This window comes from Schistocerca piceifrons, chromosome 2, assembly GCF_021461385.2.
Source record: "Schistocerca piceifrons isolate TAMUIC-IGC-003096 chromosome 2, iqSchPice1.1, whole genome shotgun sequence".
Taxonomy (NCBI): domain Eukaryota; kingdom Metazoa; phylum Arthropoda; class Insecta; order Orthoptera; family Acrididae; genus Schistocerca; species Schistocerca piceifrons.
The window spans coordinates 1,025,127,109-1,025,144,613 of NC_060139.1; the positions used below are offsets into that span (position 1 = coordinate 1,025,127,109).

A 17,505-nucleotide genomic window follows, 5' to 3' on the forward strand; every position below is an offset into this window, starting at 1 on the left:
TTTTTTGATTTCCACCTTTTCTGCGTCTTTATACTGTAATTTAAAGTAATTTTCCCATTAAATCATCCGATCTTAATCCGATAGGAAATGTCTGTGCCGTTGGAATAGAGGGTGAACGTAGGATTTATTACTTCTACATGATGTAGCCTAATCAACAACTTGTGGATCCATCTGGGTATGGCATACCTGAGGAAACTTGCAGACTCTCTTAATCACCGATCTGAGACCATTATCAAAGCTAGAGGCAGTGTTCCACGATGTTAGCATGATGTCTCCAATGTTACAAATATTTCGTCCAGCGTCGTAATTTTCTTATGACATTTGATGTTTAAAATGAAATTGCAACTCATTATGGCCGATAGAAACAATTTTTCGAAATGGAAGTGTTGCTGAGTGATGAATATTCCAGTGTTAGGGAATACCGGAACAGTCGGACGCTCGCATGCCGTGGAGCAATTCTGCCGACTGATGGAGAGCCGCGATTACGAGGGAAGTCGAGGTAGTGCAGTGTACAGAGCACAGGCAATCCCTGCGGTCTGAGTCTGCAGCGGAGGCGTGGTTCGTGCAGTGCGGCTTTTTTTTCTGCTTTGTGTTCCGTATTCGAATATGGGGCGAAACTCTGGCTCCTTCCTGCCTGGCGCTAATGAACAGAGTTTGAGGGAGTTTCTCGCGTGAGCCGATTTGCGGCCCTGATAAACGACCGGAACTCTGCCCAAGTTGCATCCGGTCGGTTCTGTTCCGTGGTTAGATTATAACATAATCTGTGTAGAAGCATCTGTTATATCGCTAGCTGTAAACGCAACACAATTCAACTAAATTTTGACGAAAGTGCGGGATATTTCATTAAATATTTTTCCTTTTAACTTTTTATAATACTTTTATGACGAAGCCACATGACGGTTTCACAATATAGGGTGTTACAAAAAGGTACGGCCAAACTTTCAGGAAACATTCCTCACACACAAAGAAAGAAAATATGTTATGTGGACATGTGTCCGGAAATGCTTACTTTTCATTTTATTACTTCTCTTCAAATCACATTAATCATGGAATGGAAACACACAGCAACAGAACGTACCAGCGTGACTTCAAACACTTTGTTACAGGAAATGTTCAAAATGTCCTCCGTTAGCGAGGATACATGCATCCACCCTCCGTCGCATGGAATCCCTGATGCGCTGATGCAGCCCTGGAGAATGGCGTATTGTATCACAGCTGTCCACAATACGAGCATGAAGAGTCTCTACATTTGGTACCGGGGATGCGTAGACAAGAGCTTTCAAATGTCACCATAAATGAAAGTCAAGAGGGTTGAGGTCAGGAGAGCGTGGAGGCCATGGAATTGGTCCGCCGCTACCAAGCCATCGGTCACGAATCTGTTGTTGAGAAGCGTACGAACACTTCGGCTGAAATGTGCAGGAGCTCCATCGTGCATGAACCACATGTTGTGTCGTACTTGTAAAGGCACATGTTCTAGCAGCACAGGTAGAGTATCCCGTATGAAATCATGATAACGTCCTCCATCATTGAGCGTAGGTGGAAGAAACTAAAATGAGCTCTAACATGGTAATTAAGCGTTTCCGGACACATGTCCACATAACATCTTTTCTTTATTTGTGTGTGAGGAATGTTTCCTGAAAGTTTGGCCGTACCTTTTTGTAACACCCTATATATATATATATATATATATATATATATATATATATATATATATATATACGACACAATCACTTCATTTCCAAAGACAGTATGTAATTTGCTCCAAAACTACGTTAAAGTGCGCCATTCCTAGTACGCAAGGGGGCCGCATGGAATGGTATAACCGTATCCTATTTCCCTTATACTTGCAGGTTATGAAGCTGTGTCCGAGCATGAATTTCCTAAAGCAGCAGGACGAAAATGAAAAAGAATTCAATTAAATCGCCTTCCAAAATTAATTTCCAAGCTCTGATAAGTACAAAACATTTTTAGCTTAGCAAAATAATCGTCGGTAGCTCAGTGCATAGCGTAAAAGTCTAGTCATCGTAAAGCAGATGGTTCAAACTTCGTTAATAGTAACTTCTTTACACATTTATTTAAATTTCGTATTTATTAACAAATGGAAATATAATAAAAAATATTGAAACGTAAGTTTGCAATAAAAATAGTCTTTTTTTAAACTATTAATAACATGAAAATGTGGGTATTCAAAGCAAAAAATATACTTCATTTATGCAAACTGAACAGTGTATTGGTGATGTATGAACTTTCAACAAAATGACATTCACAGAAAGATATTTAGCATGTTCGTGTCAAATTTCATTTCCATACGACCAGTAATTGATAAGTTAAAGAATTTTATTTAAAAAATTATGGTTCAGTATTTTTTAATATAAATTGTCATTTGAAAATAAATCATTTCCATACGACCAGTAATTGATAAGTTAAAGAATTTTATTTAAAAAAATTATGGTTCAGTATTTTTTGATATAAATTGTCATTTGAAAATAAATATAGAACTTCAATAAAATTAAAAAAAAGTAAGTTCAGTGTATCGAGAATCGAATACCATTGACCTCAAGACTGCGAAAGTTGTACGCCGTACACTGTTTGAACCGACTGAGGTTTGAACCCTAGACCTTTAGGATTTTAGTCATTAAGCCACTCAGCCACCAAGTTACATACTGCATTCAGCTACTGGCGAGTAATGTAGAAGTGTTTTGTACTTAACTCTTTTAAAGGCGGTTTTTCAATGTGTCGTACTGCTTTGACAAATTATGTCCAGGCACTGACCTTCAGATTCCACAAATATGAGGAAAGTCGAGGAGGACCAGTCCTTCAGGGTCATCTAAAAGGCTTTTTCTGAACATTTCAAATCAATACGACGTGTAGTTCTTTGGTAACCATTTGAAATGACGCATGGCGTATTAAGCGGGAAAAAAATATTTCGTGGTGTTGCTGAATGTCTGAGCAAGATGACACAGTGATGAAGACAGTGGACTCACATTCGGGGTAACGATTGTTTACCGCTGTAATTAATTTTCAGCTATTTTGCAAGTTCCACCTACCACTTGTGCCTTTGTCTTTAAGATGATTTCAAGCCTGAAACTAATTACGAGTGGAAAAATAACGCTGTCAATGAAAAGGTTATAAACAAAGTTAACTCAGATCATGACCCAAGGGTCAACTCTATATGTGATTACCCAAAAGGACTTTTACGTTTGCCCCTTGCCATTCGTTCCGTCTCCACTTTCTCGTTAATGTGTATTAGCTATTACTCTTTAAACTCAAATAATTTATTGTCATACTTACTTCTTTTCACTGCCCCCCCAGGGGCTCAGCATTCATTTGCTGAGTACGGGCTTGGCGACCCCGGGGTCCTGAGCTGGGGACTGGTCAGCGCCGCCAGTCTCCTGTCACCGTAAACCCCGGACATGCTTCAGCGACCACCGCATGGCGCAGCGGTGGAATGTTGTATGCTGCGGGGAATGGTAATCTTGGCTTGACCGCCTGGATTGCGAGGAAGGTAAACCTCTATAAAAACCCCTCAATCTTATGGTGTGCTGCGCGCCTATAAGATGCATGGCTGTTGGGGTGGAACAGTCGCAAGCGGGCAACCTCTGGGGCACCTGCCGCACCCCAGTTGTATAAGGCTTACTCAGGCACGCGGGGCTCTGTCTGAGCGGACCTTTAGTTCCCTAGCTGCTCGTGGGACCACAATGGACCCTTCGACCTCTACGTTTCCCCCTACCAGTGGATTGGGTGGGCCACTGGTAGGAAAACACACCCAATCGAAAAAGCGACTTCGTGCTGCGAGTCCTCCAGCGCCTGGTGTTACTAGAGATTTATCAGACTGTCGTAACAGAGCACATGCTGATATCCAGAATGTGTTTTTGATTGTCAAACGGAAGGAAGGTAGCTTTGAGAGAGTTTCTCCCTTTTACATCCACAAGGGTCTTGAGGGAATTGCAGGAACACTGAAATCTGTGAAGCGTCTGCGCAATGGGACTCTGTTAGTTGAAACTTCTAGTTCCCGTCAAGTCACTTCTCTTAGGAAAGCAACCTGTCTCGGAGAGTACGCTATCGAGATCGAGCTCCACTCCACTTTGAACTATAGTAAGGGTGTTGTGACATGTAGGGACTTGGTGGATATCCCCAAGGACGAGTTGAAATCTGAGTGGGCTGACGAAGGTATTGTCGACGTGCAGCATATTATGAAACGAGTCGATGGGGACCTAGTCAAATCCGACTCGTTTATTCTCACGTTCAATCGCCCGAGACTCCCAGAGCATGTTAAAGCGGGTTTCTTACGTTTGCCAGTACGGCCATATTTCCCCAACCCAATGCGCTGTTTTAAATGTCAGCGCTTTGGGCATACTACGTTGGGGTGCAATGGGATAGCCACTTGTGGTAAATGTGGTCAGCCTGCCCATGAAGGAGCCGATTGTTCATCGCCTGTGAAGTGCGTGAATTGCTCTGGGAGTCACCCTGTCTGGAGCCGGGTCTGCCCCATCTATCTCGAGGAACGGGAGATACAGGAGATCAAAACATCTAAGCGCATCCCCTATGGTGAGGCCAAGAAGCTCTTTAAGGCCATGCAGCCTCCTGTGTTTACAACATCTTTCGCTTCCACTCTGCAGAAACCGGTACAGTTGGCCACTGTTGCTACACAAACGGAGGTTGCTAGTGTCAGCACTAATACCTGCATTTGCCAGTGCACTTGTGCTGCTGCGGTTGTTTTGCAACCTGCAGCTCTCCCCACAACATCGGACAAGGCCGTGGTTGCTGACATTGGGGTACTTCCTGCACCTCCCCATATGGCACCTTCTGCCCAGGCGAGTAAAGCTCCAACTGTTGACAAGGTTCTGCATCCTAAGCCCCCCAAGACGAAGACGCCAAAGGTGAAGGTTTTGCCACCTGAGGAGACTAGTCACGGTCAGTCCGATGATGATGCCATCGTACTATCTGACATCTCCTTTGGGTCGCCATCGGAGCTGATGGACATTGATGTCGACCGGGGGCGATCTTCTCGCCCCAGGAATAAATCTCCGGCCAGTACGGGCTCTCCTCCAAAGCACAGGGGCAGAGTGAAAATTCAGCCACCCTGATCACTGGTTCCCATATTACAGTGGAACCTGAATGGGTTCAGGACGCATGTGGCCGAATTACAACTCCTTGTACGAGAGCGCCCCTTGTGCTTATGTCTCCAAGAGACACATTTCCGGGCCACTGATGCTCCTTCTTTACGGGGCTATACCGTGTATCGAAAAGATGATCTGATGGGGGAAAGGGCAAAGGGTGGTGTTGCGGTTTTTGTCCATGACATGCACCACTCATCTGAGCTCCCTCTCGTTACGGACTTGCAAGCAGTTGCAGTTGACCTTCTTGTGGGGCAGAGGCTCGCAATCTGTTCCGTTTACTTACCGCCTCAGGACGCCATAGACTCTGAGGCTCTCACAGACCTTATTACCCAACTCCCCCGCCCATTTCTCCTTCTGGGGGACTTAAATGCTCATAATGTCTTATGGGGCTCTACGACTACATGCCCCAGGGGTCGCATTCTGGAAAGCCTCATGGTATCCGAAGAACTGTGCATCCTCAACTCTGGTGCTCCCACTCATTTCTGTACTGCTTCTGGGTCGTCGTCAGCTATTGACCTTTCCTTTTGCTCTCCAGCACTCGCGGATTCTGCTCTGTGGGAGGTTGCCGCTGACCTCCATTCTAGTGACCACTTCCCCCTTTGGATTCGCCTCCTGGATGAGACTGTAGCATTACCAGTGCCACCCAGGTGGAACCTCTGCAGAGCTGACTGGACACTTTTCAGCGATTTAGCTGTTTTGGAACACCGTGCCAGCGTCCACGAATGGGTCGACCATGTTACAGCCGTGATCTCCCATACTGCTGAATTGTCGATCCCACGGTCCTCAAGTCATCCCAAGAGGCGCCTTGTCCCTTGGTGGACCACTGAGTGCCGCTCAGCCATCCGAGCCCGCCGTGCAGCTCTGCGCCGCTTCAAGTGCCGTCCCTCAGCTGACAGTCTTGCGGCCTTTCGGGTGGCAAGGGCCAAGGCGCGGCGAGTGATTAAAGAGAGCAAACGACGGTCATGGCAATCGTTCTTGAACTCCATCTCCCGCTCTACTAGTTCTACAAAAGTGTGGGAAGCCATCAGGAGGATCTCCGGGAAACGCAGCCAACTACCTGTCACGGCATTGCTGCATCAGGGTAGTCTACTCACGGCGCCGAGAGACATTGCCCAGACACTGGCCACGTATTTTGCCGAATCTACTGCCACTATGAACTGTGATCCAGATTTCTGCCGCTACCGCACTGCTATCGAGAGGGATCACTTGGACTTCCGGTCTCCAAATTCTGAACCCTACAACTGCCCCTTCACAATGTGGGAACTGGATTCGGCGCTGTCTGTGGCTCATGATACTGCGCCAGGTGCTGATCAAATCCTGTACAGCATGCTGCAGCACTTGTTGCTGCCATCCAAGGAAGTACTCCTGAATTGTTTTAATATGATATGGTCATCCGGCACGTTCCCTGACTCGTGGAGGGAGGCGATTTTGGTTCCCCTCCTCAAACCGGGAAAGGACCGAACGCATCCCAGTAGTTATCGGAGTATTGCTTTGACGAGCTGTGTCGGGAAGACATTGGAATGCATGGTCAACCGTCGCCTGGTTTGGCTGCTCGAGACCAGGCAGCTCCTTAGCCACTCTCAGTGTGGCTTTCGGAGATGTCGTTCAACTATAGACAACTTGACCCTGCTTGAGGCGGTCATCCAGCAGGCCTTCCTACGTAACCAGCATTGTCTAGGTGTATTCTTTGACATTAATAAGGCGTATGACACTACTTGGCGCCGCCTTATCCTCAATCAACTCCATCAGTGGGGCTTTCGTGGCCATCTCCCCATCTTCATTCGGTCCTTTCTTTCCCGCCGCCTCTTTCGATATCGGGTTGGTAATGTGCTATCTGATTTGTACGTGCAGGAGAATGGTGTTCCTCAGGGAAGCGTTTTAAGTGTCACCCTCTTTGCCGTCGCCATTAACAGTATCACGTCCACAATCCGGAGTCCTGCCCAGTGCTCCTTGTTTGTGGACGATTTTGCTGTTTTCTGTTCTTCCTCCAGTCTTGTCACTGCTAGTCGGCAGCTGCAGCTTACGGTAAAGCGATTAGAGGCATGGACTGCGAAGACGGGTTTTACCTTTTCTGCAGACAAATGTGTGTGTGTTCATTTTAATCGTTCTCGACGTGCTTTTACCTCCCCTGAATTGCGTCTGAGGGGCACCATTCTTCCTTTTAGAGACACTGTGAGGTTCCTGGGCCTCACTTTTGATTCCAAGTTGTCGTGGTTGCCGCACCTTAAAGACCTCAAGGTGCGGGCCCTGAAGGCGCTGAATATTTTGAAGTGTTTGAGCCATCGGTCCTGGGGAGCAGATCGGGCGCGTCTGCTGCAGTTTTATAGGGCTTTCGTCCGGTCGCGTCTTGACTATGGATGCACTGTGTATGGGTCAGCGAGGCCTTCGTATCTGAAGATTCTTGACGCAGTACACCATGAGGGTATCAGGCTGGCCACTGGTGCCTTCCGTACCAGTCCCATCCCCAGCCTGTGTGCTGAGGCAGGGGAACCGCCGCTCGCCATCCGGCGGAAACTCCTCATGGTGCGACGGGTGTGTCAATTCCTTGCCTGTCCTACCTCCCCTGCGTACCCTACTGTTGCCCGACCCCCTATGGAACGTCTCTTTTCCAGTCGTCCAAGGGCAACGAGACCATTTGGGATTCGTGCCAAGCATTTGCTTGAGTCCCTTGGTGTGGAGCGTGTGGCACCCCAACTCCAGGGTTTTACCCGCCTGCCTCCCTGGTTGCTCCAGAGGCCCAGCGTCCTTTTAGACTTGTCAGAGTACCGGAGGAGCTGCACTCCTGCGTTTGTTTTTACCTCCTTATTTTACGATATTTTAAACCAGCATCCTGACCATGTACCAGTATTTACGGATGGCTCTAAACAGGGGGACTCTGTAGGTTGTGCTGTTGTTTTCCCTGATCGAGTCATCAAATTACGGCTTCCTGCAGCGTTTACCATCTTTGATGCCGAATTGTTTGCGATCTTGCGGGCATTGGAGCAGATGAGATGTGTTCCCAGTCTTAAGTTTCTCATCTGTTCTGACTCTCTGAGTGCCCTTCAGACCATGCAACACTTGTACCCAGCGGATACGGTCGTCCAGAACATCCATGATGCCCTACTCCACCTGCAACGGCAGGGGAAGGAGGTTTCTTTCTGCTGGGTGCCGGGGCACGTGGGTATTAGGGGAAACGAACTGGCGGATGTGGCTGCCAAAGATGCATGTTCCCTCCCTCACGTTGTTGAATGTGCCGTCCCCCTCCATGCTGTTACCTCCCTTTTGCGTTCTCGTGTTATGCGTCAATGGGAAGAGGAGTGGCTGGCAGTCGGTGAAAATAAGCTGCGTCTGGTCAAGGCCACCACGCGGCCATGGCGTACATCCTACCAGTCATGCAGGCGGGATGAGGTTCTCCTCACCCGCCTCCGCATCGGGCACAGTCCCTTAACGCACGGTTTTTTACTCCGGCGGGAGGACCCCCCAATCTGTAGTGTTTGTGGCGACCTGATAACTGTGCGCCACATTTTACTTGACTGTCCTTTATTCTCTGACCAGAGGGCGGTGGTTTCCTTGCCACCGGATTTGCCCTCTATTTTGCAAGACGACGCAACGACTGTGGTTAAGGTCTTACGGTTTTGTGTCCTGTCCAATTTGTTGCCTCGGATTTTAGGGAGAGAATTTTAATGTGCTGCTGGGTGACTGGTTCACCCAGGTTTTAGGTAAGAGGTCCGCCAGTCACGATTACCTACTTGTTTCCCTTCAATTTCTGTTCTCTTTTCCTTGTGTTTCCTTTCCTTTTTAGTGCGTTTCTTCTCCTCTTGTTTTGCCTCTGTATGTGAGGATTTGTAACTGCGTCAGGTCTGTGTCTTTTAGCCGTTCTCCTTGTTCGCTGTCCGTCTTCGTCTTTTCTCCGCATGTGTTCCTGTTTCTATGCGTTTGGGCGCTGATGACCACGCTGTTTAGCGCCCGAAAACCTCAACCCACACACACACACTCTTTTCACTGCATATCAACAATAACCACTATGTGGATAGTAACATCCCAGGTAATGTCACAAATCAAAATTGTCTTCTCTAGGAATTGTAGCTTTATACGGAACAGGTGAACACAAGAGTATAAAGTTTTTGTAATGTTGCCGGCATTGTACACAAATATTGCCATGCCATACCAGATACTTTCGTTTCACCGTGAACTAACCGGTATCAAAGGAGGGGGCTGAATGCGACGGACGCTCCGGATACTCCCTATGCTCTGTGAGGTTTTGCGGTTCCCTCGAGTCATTTGAAGCTCCGTCCGCAAAAAAGAAGATAGCAGAGAATGAAAACCGCCAAAGGCGTGCCAAGGTGGCGCAAATGAGACGCAGTGTCTAGCTGTCTGTTTCGTTACCATCATCTGCTCTGCAGTTACCTAAGCCCACACGATACCTGATACACCAGTTCTTCTTGCAGTCCAAGTGCATTCATGATATGTGTAGCTCTTCTGACCGTTGTTTTTCACTGAAATCTGAGAGAATACCGTCTGTCGTCAATAGCTGGTGGAGCAAGTATACGTGAAGATTAGACTGACAACACAGCTGTATCGGCGCACACTGTGTAAACTCTACGAATTTATACAATTTCTCTATAGTTTAACTTTTCACAGTATTCATCTTGAAGTTGTGGGTAGTGGGTGCTACTCTCAAGCTAAAAATACAGTTTGACACATTGTTCAGCCGAAACATTATGATTCTCATGCTTTCCTTTTCTACATGTCCTTGTAATGCAAGTGTGGAAATTTATATCAATGCGTAAAGTAACTGAACAAAACTGCCCTATGTTATTTCAAGATGTAAAATTATTTTGACAATTTGCCTTAAATACGCGTTTCTAGGCTTGAATACAAACTGTGATTTTAAATTCTGTCTTTTACCTCAGGAGCTACGCTTTATTGCAGTAAAAAAATCGGAAATATGCAACAACAAGCAGACGTTTTCGGTTTTAAATAAGGCAACTGGAGCTCCTATAGAATTTAAGAATTTGTTTCCCTGGTTATTTTCGTAAATTTTCCTCTCCACTTCAAAATTTGCTTATCTCACACGAAACTCAAATCATTTGACGAAATGGAGCACCTCCTGACATAATGTGTAATAAATCAAAAAACCCGAAAAAATATTTCCGAATAGCTGTATATGTAAAACTGAACAAAATCATTCTGTAGCTCTTCCAAATAAAATTACTGGAAACTCAATAATCTGGTAGGAATGGTAAGGGATACTAAACATTTTCGAGTCACACTAATTAATATAACTATTCTGTGTGACAATAGTTGCAAATATGAGAGACATTTCACAGCCAGCTCCGTATTAACCTCGCAGCAATGATCCAGATTTAAGAAACAAATGATGCTAGTACATGATACATAACTGCTTTTAAAAACAATTGGCAAATGTGGTGCAATGGAAACAAATAACACGCTACAATTTTTTTGTCATTTACTTACGCTTGAATGATGCATAGACACAAATTCCTGTCTGGGAATAGCTGCAATCCTGCGATTTCTCAACTTCACACATTTGGGAAATCGAAACATGTGCACTTTCATGCCTTTTTGGGATTTATAATTTCCCTGACAAAAGGGAACGCAGCACTTGTATCCTATACTTCGAAGAACTGTAAGCGAATACTGTATGAAATATATATTAGTTTCACGTGTCACACACTTTCAACACAACATACACGCCAACGGGACTGCCGACTGAAGATAAGAGGGCCAACAGTTTGTGACGTCACGTGCCAATATGGCCGCTGTGGGTAGGCCTTGTATCTAGAAGGCTTTGGTTGGATGCCACCTGACGCCATTACGAGCACGTGATGCGGTAACGAAGGTTCGTAAGACGAGCAGACACGGACGAGGTATCACCTTAGCAAAGATACAGGCCGAAAATGGGTAAATCCACTGAGATAAGCGACTCTGACAAAGGGCAGATCGTTATTACGCAAAGCCTGTGAACGAGTGTCTCGAAAACGGCAAAGCTGGTCGAATGATCACGTGCTACTGTCGTGAGCATCGACGGAAAGAGGTGGGACAGTGAAACTACCACTAGGCGCTAAATGGTTTGAGGTCGTCCACTGCTCTTCACAGAAAGTGTGGTTCGGAGGCTTGTCTGTTCTGTAAAGTAAGGCAGATGGTGATCTGTGTTATCTCTGCTGAAAGAGCACAATGCTGTTTCACACGCGAGTGCTTCTAAGAACAAGACAGCGGACCCATCTCGACGTGTTCACATGTTGACCCAACGACATAGACTAGGTCGCTATACCCGTTTACAAACCTGGAGTTACTTTCCTTTTCAATTTGGGTATTCCTAGATTGCACTGTTTAACCTCAAAGTATCTATCTCCATAGTAATCCCATGTTACTGGCAATGTTATGAAGTGTTTTTCTTACCTAATTTGCATCCTGGAATTGGCGACATCAGTTCTTTCTTCCTCGTGTGCGGGGGAAAAAAAACGGCGTTTGAAATTAATGCATCATGGAACCTTTTACCACGATTGATGCTCCGGTGGGAACGAGAAGTTTCGTGAATTATTTTAATATAGGATACACGCGTTTGAAAACTTGAAATAGATTTCACCTTTTCGCTACGAAATCGATTTTGAATATTACCACTACGAATGGTCGCTGTGTGATGAGCAAACGGCAAATACAACAGATACTCTGACATTTCTTGCTTAACGACCGTGTTGCCTTTCTTACGATATCATGAAAGTTAGCTACTCAGCAACAGCACCGCAAACCAACGCCAGTCTGTCCCGAAAGACTGGTCTTAAGTAGCGCTTCTGTTTTAAACGTCCTGCGAGCAGACGTGTCAAATGAGATCTCAGGCAGGCCCGCTTTGACCACATATGGATTATTTCGAACAGCTTCACCTTCCAGCATACTAATCTGAATTTACTGTGGCTGTTGCAGTGTCAACGTATGCAGATAACGTATTGGTCAATACATTTTTCCACACAGGTTGTTTAAATCCTCGCCAGATTGTCACCGAGTGTACACAGAGAAACAGTCGATACCGCCACCTTCAATGCTCCACCAACGGCCTTGGCACCAGCACGTCACGTTGGCTGACAGTCTGATAAGAAGCTGCCCGTCCTCTCACGACTCTACTGCTGTGTTTATGATTTTGTTCATGATTATCTATCTAGTAAGTAGGAGCGTTCACGATTCCGATGCGTAAAGAGGATAAGATAAAGGTGCTGAATTTTAGTAAATGTGATAATGATAGACCATAAGTTACTTAGTTTTTATAGATGTTTTATCTCAAGTGCCACCTACAAGTTCTGTATCGGTATTGGAGGTAGTCACCTACTACAAAATATGATTCCTTTGCACTACTCTCCCTCGCGACACTTGATTCACTCACACCCTGCACCCCCATTTCATATCAACCAAGTAAAAGTGCGTGCACTATACTGTTTGTTAAGCAACTGATTGCTGGACTCATTACTTCTGAAATGGTGGAAATTGGACGACTTTAGGCTGCGAATGCTTTATTTCTGGCCACTGTCACTAATAATAATAACCATAATCATCATCTACATTTATACTCCGCAAGCCACCCAACGGTGTGTGGCGGAGGGCACTTTACGTGCCACTGTCGTTACCTCCCTTTCCTGTTCCAGTCGCGTATGGTTCGCGGGAAGAACGACTGCCGGAAAGCCTCCGTGCGCGCTCGAATCTCTCTAAATTTGCTTTCGTGATCTCCTCGGGAGTATAAGTAGGGGGAAGCAATATATTCGATACCTCATCCAGAAACGCACCCTCTCGAAACCTGGACAGCAAGCTACACCGCAATGCAGAGCGCCCCTCTTGCAGAGTCTGCCACTTGAGTTTACTAAACATGTCCATCATGCTATCACGCATACCAAATAACCCTGTGACGAAACGCGCTGCTCTTCTTTGGATCTTCTCTATCTCCTCTGTCAACCCGACCTGATACGGATCCCAAACTGATGAGCAATACTTAAGTATAAGTCGAACCATTGTTTTGTAAGCCACCTCCTTTGTTGATGGACTACATTTTCTAAGGACTCTCCCAATGAATCTCAACCTGGCACCCGCCCTACCAACAATTAATTTTATATGATCATTCCACTTCAAATCGTTCCGTACGCATACTCCCATATATGTTATAAAAATGTACAGTGTGCGTGCCGCTAAAACTCAGAAACTAGTCCCGCTACGACCAAGGGAGTTGTACGGTGTGGTAGCCCTCTATTCCCCAGCCATGAAGGAGGCTACCATTTTTACATGGAGGGCGTGCTTTTCAGGATATAAGGGCTGGAAAATTTCGCCCTTTAGACATTTCTAGACCATTCCAGAACATTCGAGAGCATTCAACAACATTCCAGAATGTTCCGGAATATTCAACATTGATCCGGGATCTTCTGAAATGTTCGGGAATAGTCTGGAACATTCGGGAAGATTCTAGAATGTTCGGGAACATCATGGAATATCCCACATTATTGTGGAATATTCTAGAACACTCTCCACTGTTGTGGAATGATCCGGAATATTGTGGACTATTCGAAGCGTTTTGGTAAGCTTTCGTAGGGGTGTATAAAGCGAGACCCACCGTGTGTTCGAACGTCAGTTTCTTATCACTTACGAATGGAGGAACCGAAAAAATAGTGCAGTGAGTGAATAAAAACAAACAGTGAAGTGTGAGTACTCAGTAATAAAGTGACTGAATATAAATCGAAAATAAAGTGTGTAAAGCGTACTTAGTGTACTTGTTTATAAAAAGTTGGTTTGATTTATACTTTAGACAACGCCAAACCTAAAAGAGGAGGAGATCGTGCCAGACAACCTCATGTCAACTCCCTGAGCGATGGCAGGTACCCCAGCTAGTTTGATGATAATGATAGCGACATACGTAGAACAACTCGAAGCCATGCACTGTATCGAGCCAGTCAAAATGCATTTAAGAGAAGACTTACATAAGTCTATTCGATATTTTCAGCAGAAACTTAGACAGACAAATAATTAGCAGCTGGAAAGTACTACCAGAGAATGAAGTCACCACTAGACCAGGGACAAATTAGACTGAAGAAAGAAAAAGAACACAAAGAGTAAAAAATGGGAGCTGCTTGGAAACTCCGAAGATAGAAACACTATAGCAATGTGTGATCTGACAGGGCCCAGTCACTCGTAGTAATAACAACACTGTGTAAGCCCTACAGAGTGTAGCAGCCACTACGTAGTTACTGTTGTTATTCTGTCAGTTAATTCCGTTATTGTTGCCAAGTGAATAATGAAACAACTTCTAGTCAGTTTCGAGAACCAGCTGCAACTCGCAGAAAGCATTTTTATGAGATGCTTAAGCATATGTGATGTATACATCTGAATTTTATTATCATAGCTGTATGGTACAAAGTAGTAGTGAGTAGACAATGTGAGGAAGACGATGTTCACACAGTGCTTTCACAAGCTATAATCTCCACCACAGTGTGTCACGTGTTCATGCTAGTACTTGAAAAAATTTAACTATTGGTAACTTACGAAATAATGATTACAGTAAAGATTTTTTTTAAAATATTTTTTTTCCTCAGTTATGATAGATGAAAACTTCGCGGGACAAATGTTGCATGGGACAACGGAGGCCATAAGATGACGGATTTTTGTAGCTAGGTGGGGTCGCATCAGAGATATGAAGGTCAACTTTGTTTTTTTCAAATGGGATGCTATAGTTTGGTACTTATTTTCTGATAGCGGCTATCGAGACGAACCTAATGATGTGTTACAGTAGGGTCTTTGAAGGTCAACGAAGGAAAAAAGGTGGCATGAACGTCCATTTACAGAGGGTGTCCGAAGTGATGACCATTGGTATCAGTGCAGTGCTGCAATATTCTTACCATGGATTGAGTGGTATTCCTTATTACTTCGGCACTTATCGAAGCACATGCTCTGACAATTCTCTCTCGTATATCGTGCAAATAGTAAATATTCGTCGAATATGGCGCATCCATCTAACGTACCATTGACATGTAAACACGATTCGACGTTTTCGCAATACAAACTAATAGGAACGGTAAGACTAGTATCGTCGAATCAAGCGAATGTGAATGATGTATTCCTTCGAAGAACAAGTCGATATGTTTCTCATTTACGGAGAATGCCAACGAAATTCAGTGAGAGCTAGAGACTTATACACTGAAAGATATCCTCAACGCCTCAACGCACTCGCCCTAAACGTCGTACATTTTAATGTGTGTATGATAAATTGAGAACAACTGGATCTTTAACGCTTCGGAAACATATCCAGCAAAGGAAAGTTACTACCGAGGAAACAAAAATTGGTACTTTTTCCACTGTTGTTCGAGATCCTCGTGTTAGTTCGAGTCAAATCGGAAGGGAATCTGGCGTGAGCCATAGTAATGTTGTTGGTGTTCTGCATCTTTATCAGTCTCCACCAAGAATTAACTGGAACGGTTTTTATGCGTCGCATTGAATTCTGCCGATCGGCTCAGCTTCAGATTCAGAGGGATGACACATTTATTAATTTGATTTTATTTACTGACGAGGCTACATTCACGAACCATGGAAATGTTAATTTGCATAACATGCATTACTGGGCAACTGATAATCCATTTTGGCTGCGGCAAGTTGCACACCAAAAACCACGGTCGGCGAATGTATGGTGTGGGATTCTGGAGGACAGAATTATAGGATCCTGTTTCATCGAAGGAAATCTAAATGGTAGGAAGTACACCACATTCCTGCAGGAAACATTAGGTCTGTTATTAAAAGAAATACCTTTAGGAACAAGGAACAGAATGTGGTATCAACACGATGGGTGTCCGGCACATTTTTCGCTAATCGTTAGAAGTGAGTTGCAAAGACAATTCCCAAATCGTTGGATTAGACGCGGAGGAGAGGTGTCGTGGCCGGCTCGTTCGCCAGAGTTGACGCCTCTGGATTTTTTTCTTGTGGGAATTCGTAAAAGACATTGTTTATAAAGACGTTGCAACTGCACCTTAAGATATGCGAGGAAGAATTGTCAGAGCATGTGCTTCGATAAGTACCGATGTGATAAGGAATAGCACTCGGTCCATGATAAGATTGCAGCACTGCATTGATACCAATGGTGATCACTTCGAACATCTCCTGACGTTCAAGCCATCTTTCTGACCTTTGTTGACCTTCAAAGACCTTACTGTTACACATCGTTGGATTCGCATCGATAGCTGCTGTCAGAAAACAAGTACCAAACTATAGCATCCCTTAAAAAAAAAACAAAGTTGACCTTCATATCTCTGAAGCGACCCCACCTAGCAACAAAAAACCAACGTCATATTATGGCCCGCGTTGTCCCGTGCAACTTCTGTCCCACAAACGTTTCAGCTCCTATCATACTTCCGGAGCTATTCTAGGTGGCAACAGTTAGTGACTCACCCTGTACAACCAGTGTGTAGTACGACAGATGCGAAGACTGCAACAACAGAACAAACATTTCAATGACTGGACGGACAGTTCATAGCGTTTTGAAAAAAAAAAATAAAACAAAATAAAAATAAATGGCATGAGATAGGTTTGAACACGGCTTATATGCTTCAATCTCCAACACTGTGACCACATTTTTTCCCAAGAAACCTCATTTTGTGTCTTATTGATGATGAAGTCCCATACTCCCTGAAAGAGCGTAGGGGACGATGCGGGAGACCCGCACAGCTGTACTAGGCAAGGTCCTAGCGGAGGCGGTTTGCCATTGCCTTCCTCTGACCGTAATGGGGATGGATGATCATGGTGATGATGAAAACTACACAACAACACCCAGTCATCTCGAGGTAGGTGAAAATCCCTGATCTCGCCGGGAATGGAACCCGGGACCCCGTGCTCGGGAAGCGAGAGCGAGAACGCTACCGCGAGACCAAGAGCTGCGGACTTGTGTGTTACTGTTCGCTACACCTGTTCGGGGCAGTTTTTTTTTATACAGAGTGTAGCTAACCCACTGACCGAGCAACCACTTAACCACGGCTGTTAATCCGCGCTCAATATTACACTTGTTAAGCTTACTTTTTTTATTACTATTCAGTACACCTTGTTCCTGTTTTCATGTTTCAGTTTTTGACGGGTTGTCTTCTGGGCTGTCTTACATCTAAATCTGAAGGGGGTGCAATGGGGAGTTTCCAATGTCAGTTGCTTACTTGCCACTACAGCATTCAACTGATCCCTTCCCTAGAATGTTAACGTGTAAAATAATGATATGTCGGCAGTAAGCGAGCCCTTAAAATGATGGGATATGTGTTACGGCATAAAGGAATTAAGTATGGGATACTCCCGAAATTTTCTCTGTAGTATGAGAGTGCACTTTGTTGGAGTGAGCTAGTGCCTGGACAATGTCCCCTCTTGACGGCGCGACGCGCTTGTG

At 45.0% G+C, this 17,505-nt stretch overlaps 1 protein-coding gene across 1 annotated transcript in view; it reads left to right on the forward strand.

Moving 5' to 3' along the window:
• LOC124777615 (protein quick-to-court) overlaps positions 1-17,505 on the forward strand; it is a 342,810-nt gene that overhangs the window by 145,295 nt on the left and 180,010 nt on the right. The gene's annotated exons all lie outside the window — the stretch shown is intronic.